The 17015-nt window shown below is 43.9% G+C and overlaps 1 long non-coding RNA gene across 1 annotated transcript; it reads left to right on the top strand.

Moving 5' to 3' along the window:
* Positions 1-3598: 3598 nt before the first annotated feature.
* Positions 3599-4675, top strand: LOC307075389. The gene is made up of 3 exons (XR_013811845.1): positions 3599-3683; positions 4223-4374; positions 4591-4675. It is a non-coding gene; the product is annotated as an uncharacterized lncRNA (long non-coding RNA).
* The last annotated feature ends 12340 nt before the right edge of the window (positions 4676-17015 follow it).

Genomic DNA, 17015 nt, shown 5'->3' with positions numbered 1-17015 from the left:
TCATGACTGGAAGTCTACAGATTAACAAGAGAAAGACAATAAACAATTGAAAGAATTAACTCCCTTTATGTCAACTCCAATCACCAAATCATAAACAGAGAAGGTGTACACTTTCATTTTTAGACAACTTAAAAGTTATTTAGACCTCAACTACCTGTAGTCTGGGAGAAAAATAAATCAGTGACGTGGCATATGACATGTGCTAATGATTATGTCTACTTGGGGAGCTGACAGCACAGTTTAGGGAAGATTCTTAAAATTGAATCAAGCAGAACTGGATAAAAAAGGGGGGGGGGGGGTATCCTGGCAACATGTTACATAAGATGTCCTGGCATATTTCAAGATTTGATGCTTGTAATAAAAACAATTCCACTTGTACTAGAACTGTGTCATTGCGTATTACCTGTTGAAGGGCAGTATCTAAAAGCCTAGGTGTGGAGGAGCTTCTGCTGTTGACATCATCTCTACCTTCTCTGTGGGAAGCACTGGGCTGACTCATGAGATCATCTGTGTTATCCTGTAGTTCTCCACTGTCCTGAAAGTGTGGGGGGTTCAAATATAAATGTCAGTTATTACTCACGTAATTTAATCCATGGGTTAGGACTGAAGCGCTGGAGCCACAGACAGCTAAAGCCTCGGTGGTAACAAGTAATGTTTTTTGTGGTGAACTAGCTCGGTGCTAACTTCGGCTACAGCGCTTGCGGCTCGCGTGAAAAATAGAAATGAACCGAACTGAAGCCTGCAGGCGCGCGCACTGCGCTCCACAGCGCGAGCTGTGTGACCAGGCAGACCGGTTAACATGTGCGCCTGGGCCCTGCGCTTCGGTTCCGCGTGCAATGCGACCAGGATTTCTTCACAGCTCACACAACAGTAACTTTTACAACATACTGCTCCCGTTGGTGACCCTCCAGTGCTTCACTGTATTTGCTTTCCTTTGCCCATAGCTTGGCCTTCCCCGAGATTCGTGAAGTCCTAACCAATCAATGAGCTAGCTAACCGGGCTACGATAGAGACGGACGATTCTGATTGGATAACACGTTTCAGGACAGTAACCCTTTCATTGCCGATGTGAACTTGACAATAAACTTAACTTTAGAACATAGATGACAGAAAATGTATTAAATGTATTGTATTAAATTAAATTAAATCGTTTAAAAATATATATATACACATATTATTTAATATTCATATTTTTTGGTTTAGAATTTGTAAGGCCTTCTCTGAAGGCCCTGAAGGTTCCCCTCTGACTACTACTACCTCAGAGGAGGGGCCTAGTTTGAATGTACAAACAACAACGAACAAAACTCCAGACTCTACCTGAAAATCATTATCTGTTACTTACTTTTACTCTCCATATGTGTTTCGTAGTCCTTGGGATCTGCAGTGTAATCCTCCAAATATCTTTTATACGGTCCACGACGTTTCGCCATGTTAGCTCTAATGAGCTAACTCAGCGAGAGCCTCTTCCCGCTCTCGCTGAGTGTTGATTGACTGTGTGGTCGCGCAGGCGCAGCAGCAGTGCCCTTCCCGCCCATGTTCCCGCCTTCCTACCTGACTGCCAATGGGAGGAGCCCAATTTAAAATTGGCGCCCATTTACGTGGTTAACGGTCTTTTTTAATTTTTCTTTAAAAAAAAAAAACCCAAACCGTCCGTCCTGTTCTCAACAGGGAAAGAAAGGAGAGGGAAAAGGAATTTTCCGCGTACCACAATGGAATTTGCCATTTATTATTTCAAGGACAAGAGTGTGGAAGTTGGGAAGACTTCATGGATGAGTATTGAAGACCAGCAACGATGTCCAAAATTAATCACCCAGTGCCCTAATCTAGAAGATGACGGATGGATGAAGGTAAAGTGGGACACTGGCAGAAAAAAGTCAGACGGTCCAGCCTTTTTCCCAGCCAAGGTTTTGATGTTTGGTGGTAAGTTGTTGAATTTTATTGCTTTTTTTGCTATCCACCACTTTATTTCCCCATGATCGATTGTGTCACACCACGACAGAAGTCGGTTTTAGTAGCATTCTAGCGAGCGGCTAAGTGGTAGTGTTAGCGGCTTAGTCGTAGTGTGAGCGGCTAAGTGGTAGTGTGAGCGGCTAACTGGTAGCGTTAGCCACCGGTGTAGGCCCCAAATGTGGGCTGCCAAAACCGTTGTGACTAAATCTGATGTTTGTTAAGTCTATTAAAAAAATGTAGCAATCTTAAACTGGTGGTAGCCTGTGGTAGTTTCTCTCCAGGTTTTCCCAGGTTTTAATAGGCTTTTGTATACACACACGCACACACACTAGGGATGACCCAAAAAAAATCGAAGCTTTGTTCGTTGTCATGGTAATTGATCATGAAGTTCGTGATCGATTTATTTTCATTTATTTATTTATTTTTTTCCTTTTTGACACCTGTTCTTATCAGCAACTACATTGAAATAAGGCCCCGTTCACACGAAGCCGATTTCATGGCGAAACCGCAAAGGTCTTGTACGGTTCGGCCTTCCATCCACACGAAGCCGGCGAATCCGCTGACCGAAACCGCAAACTTCTGAAACCACCCTCGGAGGTGGTTTCAAATCTACCCGGTTTCGTTTTGGATTCGTGGGTACGCCTGAAACCGACTGAAACCGCAAACCATCGCCCCACCCCTCGACCTTCTAGCCAATGGCTCTTAAGCCCGCGGAGTCTCAGAAATCACATGCGAGCATGCGCATAAGGGCAGCCTTTATGCGCATGCTCGCCTCTTCTTCTTATTTCATTTCTTCTGGATTTCTGTACCAGAAGAGGCGCCCCTTATGGGCCTGGAATGTGTACTACAGCGTTTCTACAGATCTACCCGGTTTCGCTTGGCTTCGTCTTTACGGAGATACTTTGAAACCGGATAGATCGAAACCGTAACGGTTTCGCCCGTTTCGGCTTCGTGTGAACGGGGCCTAAGTAGGCTACTTGGCATCCTGGAAACCTGCCTGAATTTGGGGACATGCACTGTTTGTCTGCCACACACACACATATCTAAAGAGATCCCACGTAGTCATGCTTTTAATTTGATCACGTTTCCCACACAGCCAACTACAGTGATCTGTGTAAGAAGAGACAGGGATTCATAAAGGGTGAAGACATCTGGCAAGAATCACCCAAGAGGAAGAGTAAGCCGAACAACAAGTGGAAAGCTGTGGAAGAGGAGGATCAAGAAGTTCCACCAAAAAAGGTAGTTGCCTGGATACAGTGGGAGCCACATAGAAATTCCCCTGCCATGCTGTTCCCATGCTGTTCCAATGAGAGCTCCAGCAAAGTCCCAGCAGCTTGAGTGACTCCCTCCTTTTCCTGGGTGTGACTAGTTTTTAATAATATAATTATTATTTTGACAGAAGAAAAAAAGAGAAACATGTTCAGCAGAAAAAGAGTCTGCAAACCTCATGATCGAAGAGCTGAAGAAGCAACTTGCAGACAAAGCATCTTCAGAGGTAAGATATTTGACTATATTTTAATTGTGATAATTTGAGTTGATGCAGTAATTATAGGCTGATTTTTTTTTTATTTCCTGTGTTTTGGTGTTGTTAACTAACTCAAATGAGGAGTCATCAGATGAGGAGGAGATGCCCAGAAACTGGAGTGTGGCGGTGCAGAAAATGAAATGGCTTCAGAGAGAAATCAAGAGCCTGAAAGAAGGCCATGTGGAAGAAATACTAGATGCGATGAGAGGTATTTTCTGCACACCACCTTTTAAAGACTTTGGTGGTGTGCCTATACTGATTCCTGAAGTCAGACAAACTGACAACAATCAAAGCTGGTTTTATCTAAATAGAAACAGATAGATATAATTACTGAAAAATCTTCCCAAATACAAAGAAATGACCATTTAACTGATAATTCAATAAATATACTGTGCAGCCTTGAACCAACGTAATTTAACACGGATACTCCAATATTGAAGCACTGACATCTGAATAATGAAAACAAAGAGACTCACAAATCACACAGACAAACAACGGCTGCCAGGGAGAGCTGGGATCTGCTGCCAAGTGTGGAAAAAGGCCCATACCTGGCGACAATCTTCTTTTTATAGGTTATGGCTGATTCAGCTCCTCATACCTCCTGCTCCTCCTTAATCAGCTCTACCTCCAGCCATGCTTTTCATAACACAAATTACTATGTAATGTTTTAAAATTGTCTCAAAACACAGTAATGACACAAAAACTTTTGTTCCCTTGTTCCCCCTCTTGTTTTCATTCCCTTTAAAGAGCTCCCAGCAGTGGTGACACAGCTAAAAGAAGTTATTGAAAAAATCACAGTACAGAGCTCAACTCCTGCATCCACCTGGTCAACATCCCCATCTGGAGACCCACCATTTTCTCCACCCGGCTCTCCTCAAGTGTCTGACCCTAATGAAATGGTAAATACCTCTACATCTTTTGATTGTACACATAAGCTAGAAAGAAACCATATTCATCAACTTTGTGGTGGATTTATGCCATTAATGATGGATTAGTTAGTTTATAGACTATGACTATGCATATTCACTGCAAAGATGAATAGATACAGTAGATTTCCAAAGAACACCGTATTTGTTTAATAATTATTTGGTAAGTAACATTCAAATGTTTTGCAGGTGCTTCTTGTGCCAGGCCATGACGTCAAAGTACCAAGACGAAAGCTGAAGTCTCTGCGGACTACAAATTCAGCATTGTACATTGGGGATATTGCGGTGCTCATCTATGGTAGAGAAACGCTGTCCAATTCAAGTTTGACCGGGAGGCAGTCAGGGGCTCACAAAGAAGTGGAATCAAAGCCACAACTGGATAACACAAAGCTCGATGCTATACTTGGTGAGTGCATTATTGGGGATTCCAATAACATGCGTGTTAATGTGGATAGTGCATAAAAAATAACACTGAAGTAATGTTGTTTTCTATGTCTGTTTTTTCAATCACAGTCCATGTCCAGGCGAAGTTCCCTGACACCACCATTCAAGATGTGAGACGCATCATAAGAAAGAAATGCAACAATATAAACTATGCCAAGCAAGTGACTGAAAAGAATTCATAAAACGTTTTTGGTTTTTATCAAGCTATTTTGTTTGTTCCAAAGATGTGTACCTTTCTTACACCTTTTTTATTTTTTATTTTTTTTTATTTATTTTTTTTTACAAAGAAAGACTTTAGTTCTCAGTTGGAGACACTATTTTGTTTACATTTTTACAAGGAAATGTTCACTTTTTCCTTTACCATTTTTGATAAAGAAGGACTTGATCTTGGAGAGACTATCTGATCACCTGATCTCCACACCCACGCAACAGGAAGTGAAGCATCACGTCTTCGTTTTGAAGGAAATGATGATCTGTGGTCTCTGGAAATGTTACATAAATATATCAAACTTGCTCTCAACATTCTGTCTTGTGATTTTGTAAATACATTAAAGTCTAGAGTACATACAGTATGAGTTAACTTTAATAATACTTAACGTTTTTTTCAAGTATATAAATAGTATGCTACAAGTAATATACTAAGCAAATTTAGAAGTATACTTAAAGTATAACAATAAGTAAACTAGCAAGATATTCTAAGTTCATAAAATAAACTAGTAAACTAAAAATGTGGAGTAGAAGTATATACCTAGTACACTAGTAGTATATAGATGAGTATACTTGTATACTTAAAAGTGTACTTTTGTAAACTTAAAATTACCTCAAAGTATACTTTAATAAACTAAAATGTGGACTAGAAGTATATACCTAGTGCATTAGTAGTATATTGATGAGTATACTTTAAGTATACTTTTATAAACTTAGAAATGTTCCAATTTAGCCAATTTAGTATTAAATTAGTATACTTTCTAGTATACTTAAAGTACATGGTCCATAGTATACTTGCTATACTTATACTCAAGTATACTTAATAAAATAAACTTCAAGTATACTACTTTTTGCTAAGGGCCTGCAGCATGAAACGCTACGGCTCGAAGATATCTTTTACAGGTAGCTCGCCATCTTGTTCTTTTCTCGGTTCCACCACACGATCTCCTCATAAAAAAAAAAACCCGGCCTGTATTACAACAGACAACATACAAAAATGTCCTTTAGTTCACATGCATTATACCGAAATTAAGAACTGTGTAATAACATACGTTTCATACAATAACATACAATTTTCACTGTAAACCACGGGGGACCGCACCTAAAATGGCGGCGCCGTTCACTTTCATTGAACTTGATCACGCTTAGTCTCGTGTTGCTTACTGTAAACTAAAACACACAGTAGCCTCCACAAATGAAAATAATTACATTCCCATTGTTTAGCTAACAAGCACAGAAAACATGAACAACTGATATATCATTTTACACGGTTTAACTCACCGAGTCCTCCAACGAATAACAAGAGTCCCGTGAAACAATCCAAAAAAACAAAACGAAAAGTGAGGCCCAATGCTCCCCAAAACCTTGCTTTGTTTCATCTTTTCTCTATCCTCTTTTAACTATTTATTCTATTTTCTTCATTATATTCTCCTTCTACTTCGCTTTCCGTCTGTGTCGCTAGTTTTTACCCGCAGAAAAACTGCCTCGTACTCGTTCCTCTCTCTCTTCCGCTCGCTCGCCCAATCACTCGCAAATGATGCTACTTCGCTCTGATTGGTTGACTACGGCTGCACTTGCAAAAAGGGGTATTACACTAAATATATATATATATATATATATACATATATACATCATATCATGTATCACTATATTATTATAATATTATAATACATATATTATTTATAAATATATTATCAACTTTCCATTTCTTTAGGTCAGTTAACATGGGTTACACATGCAAGTTTGTCTCTTAAAAAAATGTAATGGTTTTTCACCTGAAAGTCTCTGTAAAACTTTATTTCATTGATAAATTTGTACTAAGACAGGGATACATTGTTGTGTTTTGCTTTTCTCCTGCAGACACTTATTTTTATTTATTTTAAGTGTAAGCTGGACATGGTAAGGTCGAAAAATAAGCGTTCCATAAGAATAACACTAGCCGGGATTAAATACAATAAAGAGTATATATGTTTCAACACCAGTAGGAGTCAGTTAAAAATCAACACAAGGGACTAATCTCTCAGTGTTAAGTAGGTCTAGCACTCATTAAGAGTAAATTAATAGGAGTTCATTCTGATTAACAGTTAAGAAAAAACTAGTGTCAAATCTTGATAACACTATCAGTGTTATTTTCGTCATAGTGTAAAACTTCAGCAGCACTTGCAGTCTTATATAGTCCCAAATACTAACAGTTGGATTAACTCTCAAAATGTAACTCTATGGTGTAATTTTAACACTTTGTAGATAGGGAACGTATGTTATCTGGAATGGTGTTAAAATAGGCTCTTTAAGTGTTAGATTTACGCTGCCAGTTTTACTGTGACATATAGGCTATATTATGAGGATTTAAACTCAATTAGACTGTCTGCCCAAAGTGGAAATTTTCCTTACTTTTCACACATGGAATACTCGGGAATGGCCGAACATACAGCCCCTGTGGAGAACTATGTCCAGTCAACGCCAGCTTGACTAATACAGCGCAACAGTGCGGTTCCGGAAGTAAAAGTCCCATTCATTTTCATCACGGAGATTTTGATTAAAAGCCTTAATGTCGTAACCACCATGTGTGTGTGTGTGGTTTACCTACAACCAGCAACAGGAGGTAAACGTATCGTTCCACATCAAACACCAAGGCACGGACCAGAAGATGGACAGCACCCTGACAGGTTTGTCTGAAACACATGCACACACACACACACACACACACACACACCCCCCACACACACACACACACACGCACACAAACACACACACACACACAGACACTGACTCTACCTTGCACACATGGTGACACACACACACACACACAAACACACACAGACACTGGCTCTAGCTTGCACACATGGTGACATACACACACACACACTGAGTGACACACATACACAGACACTGACTCTAGCTCGCGCACAGTGACACAAACACACATTAACAAACACACACACGCACACACACACACCCACACCCACACACACACACACACACACACACACACACACACACACACACACACACACACACACACATAAACACAAACACAGAGGCAGAGACAGAGAGAGAGGACAGATGGAGAGAGAGAGGGACGGAGACAGAGAGACAGACAGAGAGAGAGAGGGTAGGCACAACGATGAAAGAGTGTGGGTGTTGATTAGATAAAAACAAGCAACTGCCGTATCCATATTTTAACACCAACAAGACTAAAACGTCTACTTTAGTGAGTCAGGGCTAAATACTGACATGATTAGATTGACCACTAGGGGGCAACAAAAGGCAGGTTCCTCACTGCGAGCCAATGGCCCCACGTGGTGCACCAAGGGCCCCTGCTAATAGCATACTAGACCCTTCACATCTTCACACAACCTGGTGATGAACACGCACGATATGGGCTGTGGACCACACAGGGTGTGTGCGTGTGTGCGTGTTTGTGTCTGCTCCAGTTGATCTACAAGAATGACACTCTCAACCTTGTGTTTGAATATCAAGAGCTGATCAAAGACAAACTAATAGCCTGACTAGTCTTTCTTGGCCCCACGGTGAGTGTTAATGCAAATGTTTGGGTATAAAACATATATAGACTTGGAAACAGCTTATGGACTTGGGAGAACAAATCTGAAATGGTGACTTTGTAAACACAAGTGTGTTTTTGTCTACTTTTTGTATTAAAGTAATATTCTTATTTCAGTGGTTTCCATTTGAGTTATTAAAAGGCATATTATAAAAAGTGCAATCAAAAACAATCCTGTTGCCTGCGACGACGCATCAACATGAGGCGCCGCCTCTGGCCAGCGGAACCCGAGCGGCCATTGTGACATCAGCGCCTCTATATAAGTCCCCGCTCCTCAGTCCAGTCCTCAGTGGTGATCAGAGAGCAACGACAGAGGTGTCATATCAATAACCAGAGAGTGAACAAACTAAGAGATCCACTATGGTGAGGAAGAGTCGAATCAGGGGACAGGGGGGACACCAGGTGACCCCGGGTGAAGACCCCTCGTCGCCCCCAGGAGAACAGCGTCCGGCACAGGTGAGGAAGGTGAGGACACGCACACCAACCGCACACGCACACTTTGAGCCTGCAGACGCACATTTGTATTCTGTAAAAACTTGTGGTTGCACATGATTATATTAAGTTAGGGTCAAACTGACTTTCTTTGAAGAAGTGCAGGCAAGAAGTACACACACCCACACACATACACTCACACACACACACACACACACACACACACACACACACAAACACACACACGATTGAACACATTTAATATCAGTGCTTTATGAAAAATACATAAAATACATATGTATATGATAGATAAATATGTTTATGCATGTTTTTCTTGCACTTTTTCTATTGGAAAAAACATCAAAATTATTGATTTATGCTTCAGCATATTTTTGCAGTTTTCAAAAGAATGTATACCCAAACATTCCGTCCCCGTGACGACGTCACCGCGGCGCCTCTGGCCAGCGGAACGCGGCGGCCCTCTGACATCACGGGGCCACGCTCCTCTATATAAGATAATAATAATAATAATAATCTTTATTTATGCAATGCTTTTCTAAACAGAGCTACAAAGTGCTTTACAGATGAAAAGAAAGAAAGCAAAACAACCAAACAAAAATTAATGCCTAAGAACAATTGTATCACAGGTCTTTTTTTGTTTTTACAACAATTATAAAACAAAAAATGCAATAAATGAAAAGCGTACCAGGCAAAACATGAAAAATAACATTTATCTTAAATAAACTCTTTAAAGGCTTTGCGGTACAGGTGAGTCTTAAGGAGGGACGTAAAAGATGTCACCGAATCAGCTAACCTTATTTGCTCAGGCAATGCATTCAAAAGCTTTGGGGCGAACACAGAAAAAGACCCGTCCCCTTTAGCAGCTAGCCGGGACTCAGGAATAGTGAGTAAAATATAAGTCACCGCTCCTCAGTGCCGTGTTCAGTGGTGATCAGAGAGTGGAGCGATGAGCATTACCTGGTGATCAGAGAGCGAGCTCAGCAGCCAGTGAGCCAAGTTAGCAAAGAGCGAGGGATCTATGGAGAAGAGAGGGGCGAGGAAACCTTAACGGTGATGATCTCCTCCGACAGGAGAAAGAGGCCTCCCCCGATCCGGACTCCTCCTCCCCCTCTTCGGACTCCCCTCCCCCCCATCCGGTCTCCACCTCGTCGCATAAGGAAGAACTTCTGAGACAGGTGAGGAAGGAGAGGACACCAACACGGAGCGACTGAGACGTCTTTGTGTTTCCTGTCGTTGGTCTTCAGGGTGGGTTCAGGTTCGACCCGATGAGTTCCTGATGCCCTGTGTTTGTGTCCTAGATGGTGAACAGATGGATGGACACGAACGAGGAGGAGAATGACCCGGAGTTGGTCGCAGAGTGGGAGCTGTCAGGGCTGAAAGAGGGCCACACCCCCCCGGACCAAGGCCAGACCCCCCCGGACCAAGGGCAGACCCCCCCGGACCAAGGCCAGACCCCCCCGGACCAGGGCCAGACCCCCCCGGACCAAGGCCAGACCCCCCCGGACCAAGGCCAGACCCCCCCGGACCAGGGCCAGACCCCCCCGGACCATGGCCAGACCCCCCCGGACCATGGCCAGACCCCCCCGGACCAAGGGCAGACCGCCCCGGACCAGGGCCAGACCCCCCCGGACCAAGGGCAGACCCCCCCGGACCAAGGCCAGACACCCCCGGACCAGGGCCAGACCCCCGATGAACCTGGTGAGCTCATTGCACTGTTGTGTTTACCTGCTTGTGTGTGTGTGTGTGTATGTGTGTATGTGTGTGTGTGTGTGTGTGTGTGTGTGCGTGTGTATGTGGTTTGCATTCATCTCTTGAGTTTTCTACGTCAGCATAGTCCCAAAACATTGAGTGAGCGACTCTCGCATTAACCGTCACTAAAATAGAACCCATAGCAGCAACAAACACACAACAGCCACTATGGTCGTCACTAAACACAGTTTTGTCGTTCATTTCTGCCAGGACCCCAACACCAGGGAGAAGACTCAGGCCCTTCCGTGGCCTGGCTGCCTCCGACAGCAGACCGGCCCCCCAGGAAGGACCTGCTCCAGGTCATGGGGAACCTGAAGGTCCGGGTGAAGGGACTCAGACCCAAGGACCCTCGGACCCCGGAACAAAGCCAGCTCCCCAATGTACCTGGTGAGCTGGCTGCATTGTTGTGTTTACCTGCTTGTGTGTTTACCTGCTTGTGTGTGTGTTTACCTGCCTGTGTGTTTACCTGCTTGTGTGTTTGCCTGCTTGTGTGTTTACCTGCTTGTGTGTGTGTTTACCTGCTTGTGTGTGTCTATATGCTTGTGTGTGTGTTTACCTGCTTGTGGGTGGGTTTACCTGCTTGTGTTTGTTTGCCTGCTTGTGTGTTTACCTGCTTGTGTGTGTGTTTACCTAGTTGTGTGTGTGTCTACATGCTTGTGTGTGTGTTTACCTGCTTGTGTGTGGGTTTACCTGCTTGTGCTTGTTTACCTGCTTGTGTGTTTACCTGCTTGTGTGTCTACCTGCTTGTGTGTGTTTACCTGCTTGTGTGTGTGTTTGCCTGCTTGTGTGTGTCTGTGTACCTGCTTGTGTGTTTACCTGTTTGTGTGTGTCTACCTGCTTGTGTGTGTTTGCCTGCTTGTGTGTTTACCTGCTTGTGTGTGTCTACCTGCTTGTGTGTTTATCTGCTTGTGTGAGTCTACCTGCTTGTGTGTGTTTGCCTGCTTGTGTGTTTACCTGCTTGTGTGTGTTTACCTGCGTGTGTGTGTGTTTACCAGACCGGCCCCCCAGTAAGGGCCTGGCCCAGGTCATGGGGAACCTGAGGGTCCAGGTGAAGGGACTCAGAAAGCAGAGGGTTGAACCAGGAACCACCTCCCGTCTTGAAGAGGAGAAGCCTTTGGGCCGCCCTTCAGGCCGGAGCCCCTTCCCGGGCCAGACCCCCCTGGACCAAGGCCAGACCGCCCATGAACCTGGTGAGCTCGCTGCATTGTTGTTTTTACCTGTTTGTGTGTGTTGTTACGTATTTTAAGCACATAAGCTACCCCCACATAGCCACAAGGAAGCAGGATCGAACACATAAGCTGTAATTACTATACATAGCCACAAGCGGAGCAGGACCCAACATACAAGCTGCAATAACTACTCCAGCCACAGATGGCAGCACCTTTAGACAGGTGAGGAAGCCGGAGCCAATACGTCACATAGGCCACGCCTACTTGATACAACCGCAGAGCGGGAGTCAGATCAGGTCAGAAACATATGGCAGACCCGTTGGTAGCCCCAGGGGTAGCCCCCACGCTAGGAGATAGCGGTGCGGTATGTCGCTCCACGCGTGTTAAATACAATTCCCCTCCTTTTGCTTCATAGCTACCATACCGAAATACTCTAACAAATAAAGTGAGGTAAAGGCGATCCGGTTTAGACTACTTTCTTCAAGAACATGGCAGTGTGTTTACCTGCTTGTGTGTGTATGTGTGTGTGTGTGTATGTGTCTGTGTAGCTGCTTGTATGTGTGTGTGTGTATGTGTGTGTGTGTGTTCCTGCTTGTGTGTGTGTACCTGTTTGTGTGTGTGTGTGTTTGTATGTGTGTGTGTGGTTTGCATTTATCTTTTGAGTTTTATACGTCAGCATAATCCCAAAACATTGACGGACCGACTCTCACATTAACCGTCACTAAAATAGAAACCATAGCAGCAACAAACACACAACAGCCACTATGGTCGTCACTAAACACAGTTTTGTCGTTCATTTCTGCCAGGACCCCAACACCAGGGAGAAGACTCAGGCCCTTCCGTGGCCTGGCTGCCTCCGACAGCAGACCGGTCCCCCAGGAAGGACCTGGTCCAGGTCATGGGGAACCTGAAGGTCCGGGTGAAGGGACTCAGACCCAAGGACCCTCGGACCCCGGAACAAAGCCAGCTCCCCAATGTACCTGGTGAGCTGGCTGCATTGTTGTGTCTACCCGCTTGTGTGTGTCTACCTACTTGTGTCTGTCTTCCTGCTTTTGTGTGTGTTCACCTGCTTGTGTGTGTGTTTACCAGACCGGCCACCCAGTAAGAGCCTGGCCCAGGTCATGGGGAACCTGAGGGTCCAGGTGAAGGGACTCAGAAGGCAGAGGGTTGAACCAGGAACCACCTCCCGGCTTGAAGAGGAGAAGCCTTTGGGCCGCCCTTCAGGTCAGAGCCCCTTCCCGGGCCATACCCCCCCGGACCAAGGCCAGACCCCTGATGAACCTGGTGAGTTTGTTGCATTGTTGTTTTTACCTGCTTGTGTGTCTGTTTACCTGTGTGTGTGTACCTGTGTGTTTGTGTGTGTGCGTGCGTGGTTTGCATTTATCTTTTGAGTTTTATCTGTCAGCATAATCACGAAACATTGACTGAGCGACTCTCTCACCGTATGTGACAGCAGACAGGCCCCCAAGAAAGGACCTGTCCCAGGTCATGGGGAACGTGAGAGTCCGGGTGAGGGGACTCAGAAAGCAGAGGGTTGAAACAGCTACCGCCGCCCAGCCGGGTCAGGAGGAGGTGGAGCCTTTGGGCCGCCCTTCACGCCGGAACCCCTTCAGACGCATTAAGATGGCCTGGGACGAAGCCAAGGCCGTCAGCACCACCGACGCCCCCCCGAACACCCCTGAAGAGAAAGATGTCGTCACTGAGGCTGAGGAGGAAGGGGAAGCCACACAGCAGGCTGAGGGGAAGGGCCTCAGGCCTCGGATCAACAAGTGGCTGAACCTCAGGAGGAAGGACCTGGCAACATTTGCTGCCCGATTCCATTGTGGGTCGTCTGTGCGCTAAAAAAAAAAAAAGAAAGACAAAAAAATAGCATACAAAAAACTCAAAAAAAAATAACTGCACAATAAAATGTATTACGGCACCATTGTACAGACAAAGTATACACGTCAAACATCTGATGGCACCCGACCAAGTCCACATCGATATAACATCACACAGGAGGGAATCCCCAGCTTTGTCTGAGCCCGGGTGAATTTAAACAAAGTATTGAAACATCTGATGGGACTCAACCAAGTCCTCATCGATGTTGCATCACACGAAGGTGTGTCATACTTTGTTTGAATTCACCTACGCTAGGACAAAGCTGGGGTTTCACTCCAGTGGGATGTCACATCGATGTGGACTTGGGCGGGACCCATCCGATGTTTGCCGTCCATACTTTGTCTGGGCCCAGGTGAATTTAAACAAAGTATGCACGTCAACATCTGTTGGCACCCGACCTAGTCCACATCGATGTGACATCACACAGGAGGGAAACCCCAGCTTTGTCTGAGCCCGGGTGAATTTAAACAAAGTAGTCAAACATCTGATGGGACTCAACCAAGTCCTCATCGGTGTTACATCACACTGAGGTGTGTAATGCTTTGTTTGAATTCACCTACGCTAGGACAAAGCTGGGGTGTCACTCCAGTGTGATGTCACATCGATGTGGACTTGGTCGGGTATCATCCGATGTTGGACGTACACACTTTGTCTCAATTCACCTGGGACCAACTGCCAATTCATGTCAATAAAATCAAATAAAAATGTTTGCCGAAATCTTCGTTCTCTTGTGTCTGTTTATAGATGTATGTCTATACTTAATGGCAGACACACGCTCTATGACACACACGTGTGTGAGCGTGCGCACACACAAACAACAGCAGGGGGTGGAAGAAGAACCTGAAAGCCATACTTGAGTAAAAGTAGATATCTTCCCAGAAAAGGGCCCTGGTAAAAGTAAAAGGCACCCAATAGAATACGACTTGAGTAAAAGTCTTCCGCTATCTGATATTAATTGCACTTAAGTATCAAAGGTAATTTTCTGATATTATATGTACTTGAGTATGGAAATTAAAAGTACAAGTAAATACTGTTAATAAAAAAAGCAAATCAAAAATTGTTTTCCCATTTTATATTTATTTGAACTTTCAAAATATATAAACCATAACATCAATTTCCTCACCTTCCTTCACACACACACACACACACACACACACACACACACACACACACACACACATAATGTATGTTTAGTACATGAACTAAAATAAAGCAACCCTCAAAATTATCATGCATGAAATGATCTTACATTTATGGAGAACTTGAAATATTCCTTACAAGAACTCAAAGAACATCAATCGGGGCGTAGCCAGGACATTTAGTCGGGGTGGGCAGAAGGGGCCAGTCACTTTCTGGGAGTGGCACTTGTGTCTTGTGTTAATCAATTCGGATTATGATCGCCTATTCTTTGTATGGATTATGCATAGATAGGGCACATGGAATGATATATCTTCAGAGTTAACCAGTTTTTGGGAGATAGGCTATAGACCTCTACACTGGGCCTACCTTGTGGAATTATTGGGGGGGATGCTCAACTGGGAGAAATTTTTGCACACATCTGAGAAAGAATTAAGTGCTATATTGATCGATTTGATTTAAATACTATGTAGTTTGTACCAATTTTTGGATTTGATGGATGCAATTTCTTGCCCTGTCATTGAGACATAGGCCGACGCTATTCATCTGGCAAAAAAAATAAATACACATTGTCATACTTTTTCTGTGAGCCAGATATCAGAAAACAATTCATCAAGAAAATCTTCAGCAAGAGCAATCATTGATGTACAGATAATTTCATTGTTGTGTCATTGTCTGGAATATGTCAACATACACAGTAAATTCCCTAGTGTTAAAAATTGTCAAAATATATGGACTCTTTCAGAGTTATTACAACAACATTGAGAGTACCGTCATCACACCTATGGCCCTATCTTGCATCCAGCGCAATTGACTTTCTTCACTGACGCATGTGTCATGTTAGTTTGCAACTGGCGCAAAGCATTCTTTTCCCTCCACCGCCACGCGTCGGTAAATTAGGGAATGATCTTGCGCCCCAAGGGGCGGTTCGGCGAAAGGAGGAGGCGTGTTCTGGCGCAAACGTTCCCTAGTGCAATTTTGCAGTTTCAGAAAACAATTCTGCCACAAACCAGGAAAAACCTGGTTTAAAGTCAGTGGCGTGTTGTTCAGATGCAATTTTAAGGGCGCATGCATAATGTTGCTTGTGCACCTCGCGCACACACTTTGCTTCTCTCATCTACCTAGCCACACATTATTGTGCAATTATTTGGGAAAGAACAGCTGATACAGCGGTAATAAGTTGTACTTTTAAATCAATGCATCTGCAAACACCATATAGCAAACACATATTTTCTTGACACAGACAGTGTACAAGCCCATAACATTTAGGATTGATGAGTATTTGATCGTGAGAAAACATTGTTTTACCGCGAGTGAGTGTTAAAAAGAATGAATGAATGCGGGCGCGCGTGTGTGTATGTGTAAAATAATTAATGAATGCGGGCGCGCGTGTGTGCGTCCATCTGTTTACACACACGCAAACTAAACACGTAACGCATAATACAGTCCATGGCAATGTACATTAACAGGGGGACACATGCATATTAGGAACACAAGTCGATAACGATAAAGCATACAATACTGATAAGAAACGATGTTTGTTAATGTATTGGGTATATCATTAAATAGAACCACAGTTACCGCATTTCATGTGTGCGTTAAGTTTTCTTTGCCGAAATTTATTTGAGGACTCAGTATTTCTGAATTTGTGGAAGAAAAACGCTATTCCATGTGTAACTTAGGTCGTATAATTTGGCCATGAACTGAGCCATTTGAATTTTGAAATTTATGTGGTCATGCATCTGTCTCATCGGCGACTGCAAACGCGCTTTTAAAATATCAACTGGTCAGTTTCAAATGCGCTCATGGCTCTTAAAGGGGATGGGAGATGGCACTCTCATCGATTACGCCCAAACCCCACCTACGGGTAATTAGGCTACTTCAGACCAACCCTTTTTAGATTTGCGGCGGGCGCAAGAGTAATTTATCCGTCAGTAAAATAACAACATCGCCATAGAACCGCCCACAAAGCTACTTGCGTTTGGCGCTTCTCACTTGTGTTTCAGACCGTT

The sequence above is a fragment of the Pollachius pollachius genome (assembly GCF_949987615.1).
Source record: "Pollachius pollachius genome assembly, chromosome: 4".
Taxonomy (NCBI): Eukaryota; Metazoa; Chordata; class Actinopteri; order Gadiformes; family Gadidae; genus Pollachius; species Pollachius pollachius.
The sequence above is the reverse complement of the archived record's forward strand: the minus strand, read 5'-3'. Positions and strand labels throughout refer to the sequence as shown.